General features: G+C 41.2%; 2 protein-coding genes and 1 long non-coding RNA gene across 3 annotated transcripts in view; 1 reads left to right on the top strand and 2 right to left on the bottom strand.

Moving 5' to 3' along the window:
- The window catches only part of LOC118562715, a 53,239-nt gene extending 45,839 nt beyond the window's left edge, over positions 1-7,400 (bottom strand). The window contains exons 1-2 of the long non-coding RNA XR_004930778.1: positions 7,363-7,400; positions 540-825 (exon numbers count right to left, since the gene is read on the bottom strand). This is a non-coding gene — a long non-coding RNA (uncharacterized LOC118562715). The remainder of the gene's footprint in view (positions 1-539; positions 826-7,362) is intronic.
- LOC105924485 overlaps positions 1-21,143 on the bottom strand; it is a 252,954-nt gene that overhangs the window by 61,697 nt on the left and 170,114 nt on the right. The window lies entirely within an intron of this gene.
- Positions 1-21,143, top strand: part of LOC118562707 — a 275,945-nt gene that overhangs the window by 126,048 nt on the left and 128,754 nt on the right. The window lies entirely within an intron of this gene.

The raw sequence follows: 21,143 nt of genomic DNA, 5'->3' as shown, positions 1-21,143 counted from the left end.
TATGTGTGCTAATCCCACTCAGATAGAAATGAATCTGTTCTCAGATCCCACTGATCTAGTTCTGCTAGTAAAGCAGAAGTAGATCAGTCTGTCAGCGGACCTTAAACACCGACTGATCTTAGCCAGTTGGTTCTGTGTTGTCCAGACTGTAAAACATATGATTTGGTCCATTTTTGGCAATAATGAATTTTATTCATAAATCTCATCTAGGTTTGTTCTAATCAGTGTTTCCAGTAAACACGAAGGAAAAAAGGCTGGATATGAATACTGTGGCAACAGAGAAAAAGAGGCAAATATAATTGAAAACAAAGCAGATTGCTTCTGACTATTTCCCTTCTGTGTCTTTTTAAGGACTGAAGCTGGAAAATAAAGAAGGAACCACCTGAAAGTCTGCAGAACTTCATCAACCCAGTTAGTGGAGAACAGGAGCTCCTGCTTCACCCAGAACAGATTATTCCTGTAGGTTTATGCCCACGCTGGCATGGATGATAAGTTGGAAATCAGTGCTCTGAATTACTGAGGAGCGTAGTTCAGCTTACCTTCAGCTCCATCACTCTTCTCTGGCAGATACGCCAACAGATCGGTCTGGTTCATGTCTGTTAGAACCTGACTGGTCACCTCCAAACACCGCTGACCATATGTGGCCAACATCAGATTCATTGTTGATCTACAGTCTGCCTCTTGCAGATTGCTCCATGGGATCTGTGGCAATTTCTTCTGGAAGACCGTGAACTTCAAGAAGATCTTGAACTTTTCAAGGACTACAGGATTCAAATTAATCAGTGTTTCCAAAAGCAGCTCCTTCACAGCTGCCATCGTTGCTGCCTGAAATAATAAGACGCCTGTTTAAGGAGAATTCATCCAGAATTACAGCTTAACATGTAATTGTTATGAGGACCTCTAAAAATGTGTGTGTTTGGGGGGGGGGGGGGGGGGGGGGGGGTGCATCGACAAATTTTGTAACTTTCTACTTCCGGTTCTCATCTGAGACTGGAGTCTTTTGATGATAATAACTTTCTCAGTAATGTATCTACATATTTACAATCTGTTAATTGTAATTACATTAATTATTCTGCACTAATTTATGCAAACCCAATGATAACTTTAAAGTTCTGAATTATTTACTATCATAGGATAATGTAAAGTCCACTGTCCTGTTTCTCTAAAGCAGGAGTTTTCTCAGTTTGCTGCTCTGAAGCATCCAGGGTGTAACGTGTGTTTCTGCTGCTGACGTCACTCTCTGCTCCCTGTGCTGCTCTGGCAATCCCTCCCTGACTTCATGCACCTGTGACTCCTCTAACTAGTGGTGCTGCTGCACCTGTTGGCTGCTCTATATATTCCTGACTCCTCCAGTGTGAGAGGACCTTCCAGCGTTCCTTTATTGCCTTCCTGTGAGTGACTCTGTTGGAACCACAGCCACTAACTTGTCCACCTCCCTTACAGAGGTACAATCACCTCAAAGCAGGAGCTGTTGCTGCCCATCAACCTGGGGAGGGTTCAAAGGTCATCTACAACTCTCCGCCTCTCTGCCTGTTCGGACGCTTTTTTCTCTGCTCCCTGCTTGCTTGCATTTTCCTGCCTTTTACTTTTTATCTCCTTTTTATCTCTTAACCTAAACCACAGAAAGTTGGATTTAGTTATTTTATTTATTTTCTTTTACTTATTTTTTTATTTTGATTTTGAAAAGATGCCTTCCTTCACCACAATGGACTTTGACAAGCTTTTACAGAAGATAGCTGTTATGGAACTGAAAATCTGTCGACTCGAAGTAAATTATGATGTAAACGCCGCGCATGGAAATGAAACAACCCTGCCTGTGATTCCGAGCGGTGACCACCAGCCCAGCGACTCAGCGAACAAACAGTCCCCTGAGGAAAATGAGAATCCCTGGACCACTCTGGGTGCAAGACCAAAGGATCAACGAACCCCCCACCTAGACAAAGAAAACTGGCCGAGACTACAGAGCTGTCCCAAGACAAGTGAAACAACAGCGGGCTGTTCTCAAAACAAATGATAGGAGTAAACCTGCTGGAAATGCTGGAATTCCGTTACTAAACAGATTCGCTCCGCTCCAAAATGTGACCAGGGAGGATCACGACAACAATCAGAGGTATGTCATCGATTTTCGTTCTAAGACATCACAGAAAAGACATGCCACGGGGCCAAGGACCCTGATTTTATGCAATGGATCTGTAAGGGGGATTAAACACTTCTGTAACAAGAAAAACACAGAGGTGTTGATCTATAACGACGGGAGCTGTAGCCTGGTGTCTGATGTTTTAGATATCCTTCAGACAGACCTTCCAAGGGTCTTGAAAGAACGCCCAACCCTGGAAAAACTCATAATACAAGCTGTAGCCCTGGGTGACACCTTCGAGAGAAAATCAGAAGTATTGAAAGAGGACTACATTCGTCTGTTGAACTTAGTTGATAGCAAAAATCTCAAGGTGTTTATCAGCTGCCCTCGTGCCCCTGTTACTTGTGAAGACGAGATTTTTTCCAGAATTCTGATGCTAAACAAATGGCTGGAAAAAACATGCAAACAAACAACTGTAACCTTCATTGACAACTTTAACATATTTTGGGAGAGGAGACATCTGTTCAACAGAGATGGTTTCTCTCTAGATAGGTCAGGTGCAAAACGGCTGATTTCAAACATCTTCTATTCTGTGAACCATGCGTCATCAGCTTTGTTCCAAAACAAAGTTCATCCAGTGCCAAAACAAATGATAAGCCCAGTGCAGCCCGAACAAGCCAAGATAAAGATGGCCAGAAAGATGACACAGAATGAGGCTACGTCAGAGCTACAGGAGGATTCATCCCAGATCTCAGCAGGACAAAGAGAGGACCAAGAACCTCCATCGTCACGAACACCGGTCCAGACTGGACCCGCCTCCCCTTCTTTTACACAAAGCCCAGAAGTTCTTTTTCTGGAATTTTCTCACAACATGAACAAAGTATTTAAGATTGGCCTACAGATCCTCTCCACATAGCCATTCTGCTGTGAATAAACCAGGATTCTCCAAAGGCCTCAGAGCCTCAGATCCTCCTCCTCTACGTATCACAGAACACTCTGGTACTGAGGAACTCAAAATTACTTCGCTGTGATACAGATTGGGCCCTGGCCACACGTTTATCAGACATGACAGTTCCCAGCATCAGCCTGGGTCTTTTGCCGGAGATTATGGAATATCTGTGATAATACGTGGCAGAAATAAGAAAAACAAAAGGATAAACAGAAACAAATACTTAAAAGTCATAAACTGTCAGATGCAACCTGTCACAGAGACACTATCAACTACTAAGTCATATAAACTAGGTTTACTAAACATATCTCTGTCAGGAAAATCCCTTTTAATTAATGACTTCATTACTGACAATAATCTTGATGTAATGTTTTTAACAGAAACATGGCTGCATGAATTTAGTGAAGCAGCTATGGAGTAGACACCTCCAAACTACAATGTCCTTTGTGAGAGCAGACAGCAAAGGAAAGGTGGAGGAGTAGCAACATTGTTTAATGATTCACTAAAGTGTAAAAAGGTGTTTTTGGGAAAATTCGACTCTTTTGAACATTTGGCTCTCCACGTAAAGGGCCCGGTACGAACTATGTTTCTGAATGTTTACAGGCCTCCTAAGTCCACATCAAACTTTTTTAAGGATTTTAGTGACCTCCTGTCTGTGATATGTGTTGACTATGACTTTAATTATTGTTGGAGACTTCAACTTTCACGTTGACAACCCTGAAGACAGAAGTGCAAAAGAACTGTGTGACAGTAGAAACTTTAATTTAACTCAGCATGTTAAACAGCCAACACACAAACCGGGACAAATATTAGACTTAATCATCACTAAGGGTGTAAAGATTTCTAACGTCAATGTAACTGATGTTAACCTATCTGATCACTTTTCTGTTACCTTTGAAAGCATAATTACCATTGACTCATTTAGCCAAAGGGACATCGTAAGAAAACGCACCTTTAAGGACAATGCCACTCTGATACTTCAACCTTGGGCTGCAACTCAGTAGATGAGCTAGTAGATAACTTTCAGTCTAAAGTCTCAGACATCATTGACTGCATTGCTCCAGTTAAAGTGAAAGTTGTTTCCGGGAAGAAAAAATCTCCTTGGAGAAATGCTCCAGCAGTTAGAGGTGAAAAAAGGGAGTGTCAAAAAGCTGAACGCAGGTGGAGAAAGAACAGACTCCAGGTTCACTATGAAATCTATAAAGAGAGACTTAACAGATATAACTTACAACTGAAAAATGCAAGAGAATCTTTCTTCTCAGAGATCATCAAGAAAAACATTAATAATGTTTGTGTCTTATTTTCCACAGTCGACAGATTAACAAATCCTCCTGTGTCCGTGGCTTCAGAACTCCACTCCACCAGGGCCTGCAATGAATTTGCTAACTTCTTTACTGAGAAAATCCTAAAAATTAGAGGATCACTTTGCACTACCATATCAACACCAGAACCAATGCCGTATTCAGCTGGAACTACTTCTGACAAAATGTCCCAATTCAGCCAAATAAACTCCAAAAGCTTAGAGGAGATCATTCAGCAGCTAAGTTCCTCCTCCTGCTGTCTTGATGTTCTACCCACAGCTTTCCTTAAGAACGTTCTGCCTGTCATAGCGTCTGATCTGACCCAGATAATAAACACGTCCCTTCTGTCAGGTGTTTTCCTCCAGTCCCTAAAAACAGCAATTATCAAACCACTGCTGAAAAAGAACAACTTAGACCACAGGTGTCAAACTCAAGGCCCGCGGGCCAAATCTGGCCCTTCAAGGTAAATTATCTGGCCCTCGAGAGCCAAAAAAAGGCATATATCCTTTTAAAGTGTATAAAGTGGCTAAAACTGTGCCTCCTGTAAGTGTAACTCACCCCAATATCAACTTTTTTTGCAGATAAACTGTATAAACTGGGCCTAAGAGTGCTACTTTTATGTTACTGTGCATTTTTTAATACTACTGTGTGAACTGGAATGAAATTATGAAATGAAAAGTATCGTCTCTACACATGCAAGCGGCCCTTTTAATGACTTCATGATGCCAAAGTGGCCCCATATATAAATTAGTTTGACACCTCTGACTTAGACAAACTTCTACTCCAGAACTACAGGCCCATCTCAAACCTCCCCTTTATCAGTAAGATTATTGAAAAAGCTGTATTTCAACAATTAAACACCTTCTTAACTACGACCAGCCGCTTTGACGTCTTCCAGTCTGGTTTCCGTGCTCACCACAGTACAGAGACCGCCCTTATCAAGGTGTTTAATGACATCCATATAAATACAGACTGTGGAAGAACCACAGTGTTGGTTCTATCAGATCTCAGTGCAGCATTTGATACTGTTGATCACTCCATCCTGTTAGAACGCCTGGATAACTGGGTCGGCCTCTCTGGTATAGCTCTCCACTGGTTTAAATCCTACTTAAAGGACAGGGACTTTTTTGTATCAGTAGGTAACTTTACATCAAAGATGACAAAAATCACATGTGGGGTTCCCCAAGGGTCCAACCTGGGTCCCCTCCTCTTCAATATCTACATGCTCCCTCTAGCTCAGATAATAAAAAATAACAACATCAGCTACCATAACTATGCAGACGACACACAGCTTTACATCACCATGTCACCAGGTGACTATGAACCAGTTCAGGCACTGAGTAAATGCCTAGAAGAAATCAATACGTGGATGTGTCAAAACTTTCTTCAATTGAATAAAAACAAAACTAAAGTAATAATCTTTGGACCAATAGAGGAGAGATCAAAAGTTAGCACACAGCTTCAGCTGCTTCAGCTAGGAACTCAGTGATGGACTCAGACCTGAACCTCCAAAAGCATCTAAAGACAGTTACAAGTTTGGCTTTCTATCACCTGAGGAACTTTTTCAGGACTAAAGGACTAATGTCTCAGAAGGATCTGGAAAAACTAATCCATGCGTTTATATTTAGTAGAATTGATTACTGCAACGGTGTTTTTACAGGTCTGCCTAAAAAGTGGATCAGACAGCTGCAGCTGATCCAGAACGCTGCTGCCTGCGTCCTCACTAAGACTAAGAAAGTAGAGCACATAACCCCAGTTCTAAAGTCATTACACTGGCTCCCTGTATCTCAGAGAATAGACTTTAAAATACTTCTGTTAGTCTATAATTCCCTAAATGGCTTAGCACCTAAATACATCACAGACTTGTTATCAGGGCATCAACCCTCCAGACCACTCAGGTCTTCTGGCTCCAGTCTACTCTGCATACCTAGAACCAGAACTAAACAAGGAGAAGCAGCATTTAGTTTCTATGCTCCACTTATCTGGAACAAACTTCCAGAAAACTGTAAAAGTGCGGGAAGCCTGAGTTTTTAAACACATTTGTTTAAAATTGCCTTTGAATGTTCCAGTTAAACTGTTTTACTCTTTTTAATGTTCTTTTTTTGTTTCTACATTCTATTCCTACTTGCTTTTATTCCTATATTTTAATCATGTAAAGCACTTTGCATTGTCTCTGTACTGAATTGTGCTATATAAATAAATCTGCCTTGCTTTGCCTTGCCTACAAACCATTTTAGGCCGTCATCCTGCAGAGAGAAACATTATTCCCAGGATGAGAACGTCTCAACAGCTTCCAGGATGGACGTCCAGGAGGTTTAGCCCAAGATCAGAGTGGGAAGCTCAGAGAAATGATTATTAACCAGGAGCTCCACCTCAGACTCTACAGTACTTAGGTAGCAGGTTAAAGGTCAAAGGTCATGACCCTGAACCAGTCTGGCAGCATGGAAGGGTTGAAGGAGAAAGTCTCTTCTCTCCTGAACCAAGATGGCAGCAGGACTGAGGTCAGCAGAGCTGCACCTGGAGGAAGGACCAGACTTCTGGGACAACGGAGGAGACCAGAGTTCTGGAGATGTTTGTCTAAAATGCTCATCAGCACCATGTTGAAAGAAAACCAAACAGAGAATATCAGCAGAAATCCTCATACTGTCAAGCATGGTGGTGGTTGGGGGGGGGATGATCCTGGTTTGTTTTTCTGACATAGTCACCCTGCAGTCATCAGGTCGATCATCAGCTGAGCTGTGGAGAGACTCATTTCTTCAAACCTAAACGACCTGAAGCAACGCTGGAAAGAAACGTGGGTCCTCCTCCAGTGATGTCAGAGACTGATCCCCGCAAAGAGTTAATGCTGCTAAAGGGTTCTACAAATGGTTGAAACATGGGGAGGGGGTGTGCTTAATTTTCCATGACTTAACAAAGTGAGTCCAGTTCATATTAAGTTTTTCTCAGATGTGTCACAGTCCTACATCTGACCCATGAAACGTAGAATAGAAACAAGCAGCATTCTGAAGTCAAGGGGACTCAGAGACTTTACTCACTTTGTGGAGCAGCGCCGGCAGATGATCATCAGGGTTTTCTGAGTGGAAGAAAATTAAAGCAGCTCAAAGAACCACAGTATAAAGAGATCCATATTAAAATATGCCTCAACCTGAGCTAACAAACAGAACCTGTGAGACCTTTAATTGCTTATTTTATTTCCAGTTGATTAATTTAATTAATTGGTTTTGATCCAGATTGATTATTTCATCTAAAAAGGCTAGAATCTGTTTTAACATGTTGTAGTTCTGTATCTGTCTTTAGATCAGGGCATTCTTAAATATCTGACCTTGTCTCAATGACATTTACCTGAATAAATAAGGTGAAATTTGGGGGGGAAAAACTCACTAAAAGGAGATCTCTTGATGTATAGGTTTTGTTATTATTCTCTTACTTTTGTTTCTTGACCTGTGATCCCAAAGCCTTTGGACCAGATGCGTTTCGTTAATGTCTGTTAAAATCCTTTCAGTAACGTCCACGGCCAGTTTTCCCTCACGCTGCAACAATGAGACTGCTAAGATCTCCAGCTCGATCTTAACAGCAGACGGTGGGAAAGGTTCTCCTTTCAGATCTGTGATACAGCTAGGACTTAAGGAACGTTCTCGGCCCAGGTACTGCTTCCAGAATTGACTTAAACTGTCTTCACTCAGAGCGGACAGCGTCTCCAGCAGCAGCTCCAAAACAGACTCCATCTCTCCCACCTGGTCAATTCACAGAAGAGTTAATTAAACAGAAGCAAATCTTTTAGAAATACAAATCAGCCATCAAACTCTCAACTGTAGAACATAAATACTGTTTAATATATGAGATGAGTCGACCTTAAATATCTGTGCATGTGTGAATCTGTGTATTTAACAAAACGTCTATTTTAGTTTTCTGAACAGAAGTGTTTTTACATCTTCCAGTGTTATAATACACTATATAGCCACAAGTATTAACTCACTTATCCAAATCATGGAAATCAGTTGTTCCATGACTTCCATTGGCCTAGGTGACTAAAATGAAGCTGCTAGGCCTGCAGACTGTTTCTACAGACATCTGTGAAAGAGCGAGTCGCTCTCAGGAGCTCCGAGAACTCCAGCCTGGTTCTGTGAGAGGAAGCTACCTAAACAAGGAAGTCCAGTCAGGAAATGTCCTCGCTCCTAAATATTCTCCAGTCAGTGGTCAGTGGTTTTAGAATGAAGTGGAGCTATTGGCAATGACAGCAACGCAGCTATGAAGCGGTAGACCATTTAAACTGAAGGAGAGGGGCAGTGGATGCTGAGGCGTATGGTGCACAGAGGTCACCACCTTTTTGCAGAGAGCGTCCTGTCGTAATCACTAGTGTGCAAATTTAACAGAAGCCACTGCTGTGGGCTTTTATACTTATAATTTTAATGCTAAAAACAGTGTAAACCCGGTGAAAACAAAACAGTTCAATTTATGTTTATATTCATTTTGATTAATGCATGTATTTCATTTTGAAAAACATTTATTTTGAATAGAGGAAACGTTGACCTGCTTTTACTTTTACTTCCTGTCTTTTGGATCGCCCGTGCATGTCTGCACCGAGCCTTTCTGTAGCTTAGAATTCTTTCTGATCACAGCTTGGAGCAGAGGAGGTGTTGCAAGGAAAAAATGCTACATTGGTGAGTTTGGTGATACCAAAAGCTAATGTGTAATAAAACATTTGTGGGCTAGATGACTAATTATTTTCTCAATCAGAAAACGGAGCAGAGAAGTGGTGTGATGATTGTCTACTGTGCTAAGCTTGAGCAGCATCTTGACTAGGTTGTGTTTGCTGGTTCAGGAAACCTTCCAAACAGACTGAAGAACTCTTTCCTGAAGGAGATGGTGAGCCTGAGCCGAGAACGTTGATTGAAGGACAGCATTCATTCGACATTGTCCAGCTCACAATATGGTAATCGGCCAACTACCACAACAATTGAAACACTAACTGACCAAAAGAATTGACTAAGACTACTAACTACTGAACACAGACTACACTAAAGGATATGGGGTATTGCACTAAATGTAAAACATAGGGCTGCTGGCTTGTTAAGTTGTAAGCTTCTATTTGGGTTATTTTGTTTCCAAATAATAACATAGTTCTAGCTCATCCCTTGTCTCCAGCAATTTCCTAACACCACACACTGTTGCCTGCAATACCTGCCTTCAAACCTAGACACTGGTCCACAGCGTTCCCACCTAAGGCCTCTAGTCTTCTGTAAAGGGTCTCACCAGCTTTTAAGAGAAAAAGTTGTAGAAAGGAAGATCGGGGTCAGAGATCAGCAGCATTCACGCACGCAAAGGGTGGAGTGGTTCCCCATCACATGTGATAGGCTGGCGTCAGTCCATCCTAACAAGCTGAGAGACAAGGGAGAGTGAACCTGCAGGTACCAGAGATCATCCAAGCGGGGAGGAGAGGAGCATGCTGGGAATGCAGGGGCCTCCATGAAGGCCATGGAAGTAAATGCCAATAGAAACAGAAGAGAAATCCACTTATGGCCTCCAGAGTAACGACACCAGCAACTGCCCTCGTCATATTTATTAGAGCCATATTTTGGAGTCTAGTGTTTATTTTACTTTGTTGTAATACCTAAAATGGACAGTGGGTGGCTTCATCTGTTTTAAATGGAGTCACAGGTAATCGCATGGCAGGTGTGCTGATTGCGGCGGAAACAAACCGTCGGTAGTGGTAGTATTCGTTGTTTTGTTATCGATCACTGCGTTGCGGCAATTATATCATATTGGGTTGTAAGCCAGTGGGCAATTACAATTTGCATTTTTGTGAGAGCGTTGGATCAATAAGAGCTCTTCAATCATACCTGAAGTTAATTCATTGGATGCAAGAGGCTCACGGTGGCTTAGGTTCGTTTTTGTTTTGTTAAGAACAAATCACTACAATATTAAAGATGTTGCTCTCCTTTTCTCTAAACATTTTTACATGTATTAGTTCCCTTTTCACATGTTAATCATGGTTATTTACGCTGATATAAGGCAAGTTTATTTGTAGCACATTTCAGTAACAAGACGATTTAAAGTGCTGTACAGAACATGAAAGAAAACGTTACAGAGGAAAGCACATATCAGTGGAATAGTAGCAGCAGGTCAAGACAAAAGACAAGTTGGACTACAAACATTAACATTTAAAGGCAACTCTAAAAAGGTTTTTAATTTTGATCTAAATATAAATATGCTTAGAGTCTTAGAGTTTTGTCATGTTTTCAAACTTTGTCAATCCTTATAAGCTTTAAGACTTTTGTATCTAATTATATTTCTCTTTAATCCTAGATTTTTGATTACTGATACATTTTTATTTACACAAAAACGTCGTCTCTTGGAGTTTTCCTTTTGGTAAGTGTCCTTCCATCCTTTAACACATTTTTGTTTCCAGACCAGTGTTAAAGATTATGAGATACCAGATGCTGGAGCTGCAGAAAGCAGTTACTGGGAAACAACAGATAATGCTGAAGATGTCACATGTGGCACACTTAAACAAATGGACACGTGGATAAAGTTGAGTAGAAGTTATTTCACAGTCTAACAGTGACAAGTCTCCCAAAGACAACATGAGTAAAGTTGGCCCCCATAACTTTTTCCAATCTAAAAAAAAAAATTGGTGTCAATCAATTCTGCTACATTTGTGCAGCAGAAAAAGGGCTGAGCAGATCATCTGCACTGCAGTCAGTTAACTAGAAAAATGTCTGAAGAAATTTAGCAAGGCGCCTGCCTCTTGGTGCGTACCGTACCGTCAGAAATACTAACAGGAAGTAACACTGCGAATTTCAGGTTCCTACGGTCTTCACAGCCCTCGCAGCGGCCCTTAAAAGGTTCCATGTTAAGTCAATGGGCCTCCTAGGAGCCTCTGGCTAAAAGCGTTGTCATGGAGACTCACTGACAGCTGTGGCCCTCTCTGTCTGTAAAGGTAGAAGAACCCTGGCTAAGCAGAAGTTGATAGGACCTTCCTAAAGCTACTTCCAGTTAGCAAAATGCTAACCGTTAGCCGCTAGCATGGTTGTGTTCAGTATCACCGGGTGATGTTACTCTGTTAGTTTGGTTGAAATCCTGTACTGAGAAGTGCCTAAAAAGGGAGAAAATCCTAAAATTCACCAAATCTGTCAAGCAGAAGTTTGTACAAGCTCCCTAGAGCTACTTCCGGTTAGCAACATGCTAACCGTTAGCCGCTAGCATGGTTGTGTTCAGTATCACCGGGTGATTGTACTCTGTTAGTTTGGTCCAAATCCTGTACTTGGAAGTGCCTCAAAATGGGGTGCCAATACTTAATGTCACCAAACGTGACCAAAGTTCATGGGTCAGATTGGCCTCCTTTAGCAACTCAGCCTCACCACATCTGGGCCCAGAACTCAACATTTGACCAAAATGGTCAGTAGCGCCATTTCCCACAGGTGGGTGGTGCTGTATTGGCCAATTGGGTCATGTCTGGGCATCATGCCAGGTCCTGTTGGAAGCAAAGGCCCAATAGGAAAGCATGTGAAATCCAAAATGGGGAGAAAAGTAACACATGGCTGAAAGTCACTTGAAATTTTTAAAATGTCAAGAGGAAGTGACTGTGCGAATTTCAGATTTCTACATTAATCACAGCAACTGCAGTGTGCGTCGAAAGTTGCCATTCTATCTCAATGGAGCCTCTCCCTCTGGCTCCCAGAGTTCCGTCGTCATGGAAACTCACTCACACCTGCAGCGGGCCTGTCTACAGAAGTGCAGACACTTTGTGTCAGACTCTGCCTATTGGATTACAATGGAGAACTTTGCCTCGAACAACGCTCCACATCTCCTGATCCGTAAATGGTAGAGACGTAATTTTTTCTGCGTTTAGTTCGTAACGGATAGGGGAAGAAGACAATCTATCGTTTTTTGCTGGAAAAAGTTTAATAAAGGCGTAAAAAATTATGATATAAAGGAGATTTTTATGGAATTTCAGAAATCCTCTAAAAACGGTCCCGAACAAATCGCTGTAGCTGAAAAAGTATAAAAGATATCAAAATAATTCTTTCACCGTGAGTATCAGCAGGCTTTTGAAGACTATGGTGCACATTTTTATGTTTGTACAAGAATCGGTGTAGGCACAGCAACGATGTAAAAAAGTGGATGATGTGGGAAAATGCAGCTCCAAAGCGTTTTTAGGATTTTGCACATTCGCTACTCCCAAACAAATTGTTCCTGCGGAAAAACCGTAACAGTTATCCACAAAATTCCTTTTTTGTGAGTGCCAGAAGGGTTGGGACATTTATGTGTGAACATGCATTTGCATGGGAGGCAGCACTGCCTCCTCATTGCAAACGCTATGGCAAACGCCTAATAAACTGAAGCTGTGTAGAAAGAAAGAAAGAAAGAAAGAAAGAAAGAAAGAAAGAAAGAAAGAAAGAAAGAAAGAAAAAAAGAAAGAAAAAAAGAAAGAGTTTGAGTTTAAAATTGCCTTTATTACCCATTACAGCAATCAATACAACTAAATCATGTTAATAAAAGAACAGAAAAAAAATCAAAAATTAAAAACTAAAGATCCACCTTCATCCACCGAACACAGAACACCTTTAACACCCCATTTACCTACAAAAACATCTATACTCTTTGTTAACTTAAAAAACTCAAATTCCACACGAACACGAGCAATTATCAGTCTCTGAAAAAGAACAAGAGCATCTTCAGTTTTATGACCATTCTTTTTGTTCTTTCTTGATATCCATATTGCTAGTTTTGCTATTCCAGAAAGGAAATTTAAAAGCACATGAACAGATTTCTTCCTTGCGCAATATCGTGGACCATAAATAAATATACAGTTAGAAAACTGTACACCAAAACCACCAAACAAACGATCCAAAACAACAAAAAGAGGAATCAATCTTAAACATTCAACAAAAATATGATGTAAAGTTTCCTCCTGCAAACAATAAGGACAGTTAACACAAGTGCTAGGATTAAGGTGTGCCAGATACCTGTTTGTAGCTATGGCCCCGTGTACAATCCTCCACTGGAGGTCACCCACCCGTTTTTCTATCGGGGGTTTGTACAGGGACCGCCAACAGCCTCATGGGGTAGAGCTGGTGTTAAAAAACTCAGTCCACTTCAACACCCTCACCTCTGCTAGAGAATGTAAATTCAGAACCTTTACACAGATATTGTACAAGGCCTTTCTTCCTAACCCTTCAAAATGTCCTAATGGCGTAACTTGGAAGGACAACAGCTTTTCTGCCTCATCCTGCCATTGATCCACTGCAGGAGAGACCATTATGGATGGAAATACATATTCATACTGGTCCACCCATTTGTCAGACAGAGTACCATCAGCAGCAAAGGCTCTGACAGAGTCTGACAGAGAAGCACAGGCTTCTTCTTTCAGCCTTAACACAAGTCTGTTGGATCGCACATCCAAACGCTCAGTTAGGTCGGACACAGATCCCTTCATCAGATGACCCAGCTTCACACATCCCGCTTCTCTCATCTTAGATCGCAAAGTACCAGATGACAACAGCTGTGATGGGATGAAATTGTTCTCAAACAGAGGTTCTTCAAATATCCACATCCCTGGTGTTGTATCAGCCGTCCTCTCAAAAGTGAAAATCTTCCAGGCATTTAATACAGATTGGTAAAACGGAGTAAGACCAGCCAAGTCCAAGGATCCTTGTCGTAACAAAAGGAGATGTTTATCATATCCAATACATCCTGCTTTCCTTAAAAGAAGACATGCCGTATCCAACCATGGTAATCCAGTACCATACAACAGTTTCTGCGCAGTTTGAAGCCTGAAAGCTGCAATCCGTGACGTGATGTCTATGAGTCCTTGTCCTCCCTCCTCCACTGGTAAGTACAGGGCAGCAGCTCTCACCCAATGTCGTCCAGACCAGAAAAAATCCACTAGAATCCTTTGGAGACGTATGAGAGATGGCAGCGGTGTTAACACAGCAAACTTATGCCAGAGAGCCGAAGCAACCAAGTTATTAACTACCAGAACCGTTCCCCTGTAAGACAGCTGAGGCAGCAGCCATTTCCATTTGGTTAGTCTGGCACACACTTTCTCCATCACACCCTCCCAATTTTTTTCCAAAAAAATATCTGTCCCTAAAAAAAACACCCAAAAATTTTAAACCTTGACTAGCCCAAATAATATTACCTGGTAAAATAGGGAGATTATTAATCCATGGGCCAATTTTTAATGCAGAGCTTTTTTCCCAGTTTACCTTAGCTGAAGATGCTTTTTCATAAAGCTCCAAACAGTGTTGAAGACCCGTTACATCATTCTGATTTCTAATAAAAATGTTTGTCATCAGCATAAGCAGAGACCACTAAACCTGAATGATTAGGGATACCTGGAAGAATAACACCAGTCAAAACAGAGCGCAGTTTATATAAAAGGGGTTCAATTACAATAGAATACAATTGTCCGGAAATAGGACATCCTTGTCTAAAACCTCTCTGAACCTTAACAGGACAACTTAATCCTCCTCCACTTTTAACAACACAAACTACTTCTCTATACAATAAACCCACTAAAGAAATAAAACCATCACCAAACCCAAAAGCCCTTAATGTAGAAAACAGAAAATAATGATCAACCCTGTCAAAAGCTTTTTCCTGATCCAAGGAGATAATTCCAACATCAATTTCATATAGTTTAGAGATATTTATCAAGTCTCTTAAAAGAAAAAGATTATCCATAATAGATCTGTCAGGTACACAGTAGGATTGATCTTTATGTATAATGGATTCAAGAATGTTCTTCAACCTATTCAAAAGTACTTTAGAAAATAATTTATAATCTACGCAAAGGAGGGAAACAGGTCTCCAGTTTTTCAACAAAGTCAGGTCTCCTTTTTTGGAAGCAAAGAGAGAACAGCTTTACGGCAGGATGATGGCAAGATGCCAGACGAGGAGCACTCCCGAAGCACCTCCCACAAGTCCTCTCCCAAAAGCCTCCAAAAATGTTTATAAAAATCTGAAGGTTATCCATCCAGACCTGGAGTTTTTCCAGGAGCCATTTGTCCAACAGCGGTGGTCAACTCTTCCAATGAAACTCCAGTATCCAAAATCGCCTGATCTGCCGCAGAAAGTTGAGGAAGACCATCCACCAGATCCTTCATAGAGCTTCTGTTACAGTCCTGCCGCTTGAAAAGATCACTGTAGAAGCCCACAGCCTGCTCCTTCATGGTGTTAGGATCAGTAGTCAAAGTTCCATCTGGAAGCCGAAGGCCAATCAACTGTTTTGTTTGACTGATATTCTTCTCTAAGTTGAAAAAGAAACATGTAGGGGCATCCATATCTTTAATATTGACAAACCTCGACCGAACTAAAGCCCCTTTAGCCCTTTCATGCAAAAACCGACTTAACTGATCTTTCTTTTGTTTAAGCTGTTCATTGTTTGTAACATCTTTGAGCAAATCATTTTCTAATTGTGTTATTTCATTTTCTAAATTCTGAATCACCTTCTTAATTTTAATTGTAGAATGACTAGTGTACTGTTGACAGAATACTCTTATCTGAGCCTTCCCTACCTCCCACCAGTCAGTTAAAGATGTAAAATCTGACTTTCTTACTTTCCATAACTGCCAAAAATTACTAAAACTTTGACAAAAAAACATGTCTTGAAGCAGTTTAATATTGAAATGCCAATACGATTTACATCTAGTAGTGGATGAAAGACACAAATCCATATGAACTAAATGATGGTCAGATGAATCCAATCAGTTACTTCGACTGCAGTCATGTCTTGATGACATCAAAAGCTGGATGACTTTAAATTTCCTGCATTTAAATTCTGACAAGACAGAAGTTGTAATCTTTGGGCCAGAGTCTTCAAAAAATAAAGTTCTTAATCAATCCCTTAATCTGGATGGCATTAACTTGGCCTCTGGTAATAAAGTTAAAAATCTTGGTGTTGTTTTCGACCAAGACATGTCATTTAAATCTCATATTAAACAGGTTTCCAGAGTTTCCTTTTTTCACCTCCGGAATATCGCCAAAATTAGAAACATTCTGTCCAGGAGTGATGCTGAAAAACTAGTCCATGCATTTGTTACTTCAAGGCTGGACTATTGTAATTCTTTACTATCAGGAAGTCCACAAAATGCAGTTCGAAGTCTTCAGCTGATTCAAAATGCTGCGGCAAGAGTTCTGATGAAAATCAACAAGAGGGATCATATTTCTCCTGTTTTAGCTTCCCTTCATTGGCTTCCTGTTAAATCAAGAATAGAATTTAAAATTCTCCTTCTAACGTATAAAGCCCTTAATAATCAAGCTCCATCATATATCAGAGCTCTGATTACCCCGTATGTTCCTAACAGAGCACTTCGCTCTCAGACTGCAGGTCTGCTGGTGGTTCCTAGAGTCTCTAAAAGTAGAATGGGAGGCAGATCTTTTAGCTATCAGGCTCCTCTCCTGTGGAACCAACTCCCAGTTTTGGTCCGTGAGTCAGACACCCTATCTATTTTTAAGACTAATGTTAAAACTTTCCTTTTTGACAAAGCTTATAGTTAGAGTGGCTCATACCCTGAGCTATCTCTATAGTTGTGCTGTGATAGGCCTAGGCTGCTGGAGGACATCAGGGTCTAATTTTCTCACTCTACTGATTTCTACTGTTCTTCAGTCTACTGTTCTCCAGTTTTGCATTGTATTACATTGAAATGACTGTCGTCATTTCAGCTTTTAACTTTTGCTCTCTCTCTTTTTCTTCATAGTAGGTACACCTGGTCTGGCGTTCTGTTAACTGTGACATCATCCAGAGAAGACGGCTCACCCGCTACTTCCATCTAATGTAGAACAGATTACTAGATCAATGTGTGCTTCTGTGCTTTTTTGTTTCTCTTGTTGTGTCTCTGTTCTGTCTTCTGTAACCCCCAGTCGGTCGAGGCAGATGACCGTTCATACTGAGCCCGGTTCTGCCGGAGGTTTTTCCTTCCCGTTAATGGGTGGTTTTTCTTCCCACTGTCGCTTCATGCTTGCTCAGTATGAGGGATTGCAGCAAAGCCATGTACAATGCAGATGACTCTTCCCCAGGAGTGAATGCTGCTTGTCGGGACTTGATGCAATCAACTGGTTTCCTTATATAGGACATTTTTGACCAATCTGTATAATCTGACCCAATCTGTATAATATGATTGAACTTGACTTTGTAAAGTGCCTTGAGATGACATGTTTCATGATTTGGCGCTATATAAATAAAATTGAATTGAAAATTGAATTGAATAGAAAATCCAACAGGAGAAATTCGGCAGTTGGATAGTCTATTTCTATGAATACCAGAAATATAAAATCTATCCAATCTAGCCCCACTAACTGTTCCATCTTTCATTTTTATCCATGTGTACTGTTTATCTTGGGGGTGCTGATTCTTCCAAGCATCAACCAAATTCAACTCTGATATTAACTGAGACAGCTTAAAAGATGATGGATGATGAGGTTCTTCCCCTGTTCTATCGGTAGTGAAATTAGTAGTGCAGTTCCAATCCCCACCCATCACAACACACTCATTTTGGGTAAACTGCTGCAAAAAACGGTGTATTTTCTCAAATGTCTTAATCCTGCCCTCCCCTTGATTTTGTGCATACACATTAATAAAACAAAAAGAAAAACTTTCTATTTCTGCTCTAATCACCAGGACCCTGCCCGGGACTAACTCAGTGCGTGATATTATATTAGCAACCAATTCTGGTGAAAATAAAATCGCTACACCAGCAGACGACCTGGTCCCATGAGACAAAAAATAATTCCCTTTCCAACTGATACCCCATTCTATCTCATTTTCATGATCTGTATGTGTCTCCTGTAAGAACATAACATCTAACTTCTTTTGAATGATCATCTCCAAACTGACTGTCTTTTTATGTGGATCTCTCCCACCATTGATGTTTAAAGATCCCACTCTGATATTACGCATACAAGTGAAAAGGAAAGGAAAGATAGACAAGAACAGTAAAGAAAAGACCACCCAGTGTTCCATAATCATAACCTTATTTCTGAATTTTTAACCGTTTTGACCCTTTCCCTTTATTTACCAATGATTGTCTCCGGACATTTGTCATATGCTTTTTTAAACGGAATCGCTTCTTTTCATCAAGCATTTCAAAACCAACTATTTTCTGCACCATTCGTGCACTCTTAATAAATTTTTCCACATCAGGAAAATAATCAGTAAATTTAACATGTTTTCCAAATGTTTCATCAAGGAAAACATTGATTTCTTCTAAAGTATACAAATCGCCACTGGATGTTTGGGAATCTGCGATTGAAACGGTGTCTGAATCACTGTCATACTCCATATCACCTACCTGTGCAGCGTCAGCTGTAGACTGGGCCGCCACCCCCTCACCTGCGGGCTGCAGCGCAGCCTCAGCAGAACCAGAGACAGAGTTAGCCGTCTGTTCTGTTTCCGAGTCAAGATGACCACAGTTAGAGGACTCTTTCGGAGCATTAGTTCCAGGTTTCTCCATGTCATCCCTTATTGACTGTCCGGCCATAGCACTGCTTCCCTCACCAGCGTCAGAGACAGGTGATGTGGGAAACGCCCCCTCCTCTGCAGCCGGAGGAATATCAGCATTCTGCGATGCCTCATCATTTATACTTGTTTTATCCTGCTCTTTCGGGTTTTTGTGCGGACAAGCGGACCTCTTATGTCCAACATCCCCACATTCAAAACATTTCATGTTTCCGGTGCTTGCGTAAACCATGTAAGAACCTTCTTCATGTTTAACTCTAAAAGACACCTCCAGCGTCTGTGTCGGAGAGTTTAAAAACATAAACACCTGCCTCTGTTTTGAACCCGCTAGCAAGTTTGCCAAAACGCTGGAGTTCTTTCTCCAACAATCCATTCGGAATGAACGGCGGCACTCCCGAAATAATAACCCGGGTAGAGGGCACTGCAAGCGGGGACACCTGCAAATACTCTCCACCTAGTGTCACTCCGCTGACAATCAACTGGGTAACAAAACGCTCCTCTTTCAAAAACACCACAACTCCCTTATTCATTCTTGAAGCGTAACCTAAATTGATGTGACCGACAATGTCTCCAACAGCCAGGAGAACTGTCTCAACTGGGATTGACGGGTCAGGCTGAATTCGAATACCATTTTTTAAAGACAGGGGCGGCACCCCTGAAGACGCCATCCCCGCAAACAAAACGCGCTACGAGCGCTAATGAAATCAGAATAACCCCAATAAGTAGAATCAGTACAAGAAATATTACAAAAATAACGCATAAAAAAGAAAAGATCGGAAAAAACTATTACGGACAACTCTTTCACTCTCTGTCAGACTCACCACATGCAGCCTCACCGTCACCAACACACTCCCAGCATGCAATGCAGAAAGAAAGAAAGAAAGAAAGAAAGAAAGAAAGAAAGAAAGAAAGAAAGAAAGAAAGAAAGAAAGAAAGAAAGAAAGAAAGAAAGAAATTTCTTTGCATGGTTCCCTCAGGAGCCATGCATGGGGCCTGGAGCAGGCCCCGAGCTGAGTGAAAATGAACCCTTCTGAAACTCAGTTCCTCCCTGGCATAGGGAGAAACTGCCAGCCGATTCAAAGATAAGTCTCTCACTTCTGCTTAAAACAGATGCCGAAGTGAAGGAATCCGTCTATGCCAGCTTTGTTTGCTTCCTCAGTGGACCCCTGACGGAGCTGGTTTCCAGGCAGCGCAGAGCTGAAACGCCGGCAGCGAAGCCTTCCCCGCCGAGGAGAAATCTGCTTAAATTGTGACTGCAACCAGGGTCAGAGTCTACCTGGAGGACCAGGCTTTCAACCCAGACCAAGCCGTTAGCCACATGCTGCTGCAAGGCTAACGCTAGCCTGCCATGAAGCAAACCAGCAACTTCCCTCCTTCAACGCTCCTCCTGTAAATGGCCAAAGCTGGACAGAACTGACACGAGACAGAGGTTTGGGCAGCGGACTGAGGGTGAAGAAAAGGTTTATTAGGAAATGTTTTGCAAGCCGTTTGTACACATGGTGCTTTAGAACAAAAGGCTAACAATATAGCATTGTTAGCATTTGGTACCATGTTAGCGCCGAGCGTTCGCTAGCCAACATGCTATTAGCCTTGCTAACATCCGGTTTCGGTCATTTCAAAAGGCGTTCGTTTTAAAGCATAAAGCATGAAGCGTAAAGTTACGCTTTATGCTTTAACTGTGTTATGAGCCTTATTCCCGCATCAATATGGTATATTAATGCCGGTTTTCAAGACAATTTTGATAACTGTAGATTTTAACCAGGTTAGCGACGATTGCTGTAGCGACCCCTAGCAGCCGGAGGTAGAATCGCATAAATCAAGGCAAGCGTTTCTGATTTAAATGATTTTACAGGACAAAACGGTCCTCAGAATATTATTTCAACAAACAATGTTTTGTTTGACTTGGGCTTTGCATTGTGAATGGATTGAAATACATGGCAAATGTTTTAACTCCATTTCATGTTTTTGTTAGTCAGATCTGCAGTGAACAAGGATTCACTGAATTATTCTGATTATGACCAACCACTTTTCTTTTGTCTTTTGTTTGTTTTTGCATGTAAATAGTTCCTTAACTTAGCTTCTTTTTATCTTAATTTTGTTTAGTAGTTTAGTTAAGTTTCACTAGCCTAGTAGAGAGGATTTATTAATCGAAATATTGTGTTAATTCAGGTAAACAGCATTACATAGTGATGTTCTCTGGATGTTTATCTTATTTCTGTTATTAAATTCTTGAACTTGAAAAGATGTTGTCACTCCTTTATTCTATGTGTGTGCAGGTTTTGCTGTTAAAAGATCGCTAGTGCTCGAATTCATCCCTTTCAACCATTGTCTTGATATCAGCTTAAGAGCTGATCA

The sequence above is a fragment of the Fundulus heteroclitus genome, chromosome 3, assembly GCF_011125445.2.
Source record: "Fundulus heteroclitus isolate FHET01 chromosome 3, MU-UCD_Fhet_4.1, whole genome shotgun sequence".
In the NCBI taxonomy this organism is placed as follows: domain Eukaryota; kingdom Metazoa; phylum Chordata; class Actinopteri; order Cyprinodontiformes; family Fundulidae; genus Fundulus; species Fundulus heteroclitus.
The sequence above is the reverse complement of the archived record's forward strand: the minus strand, read 5'-3'. Positions and strand labels throughout refer to the sequence as shown.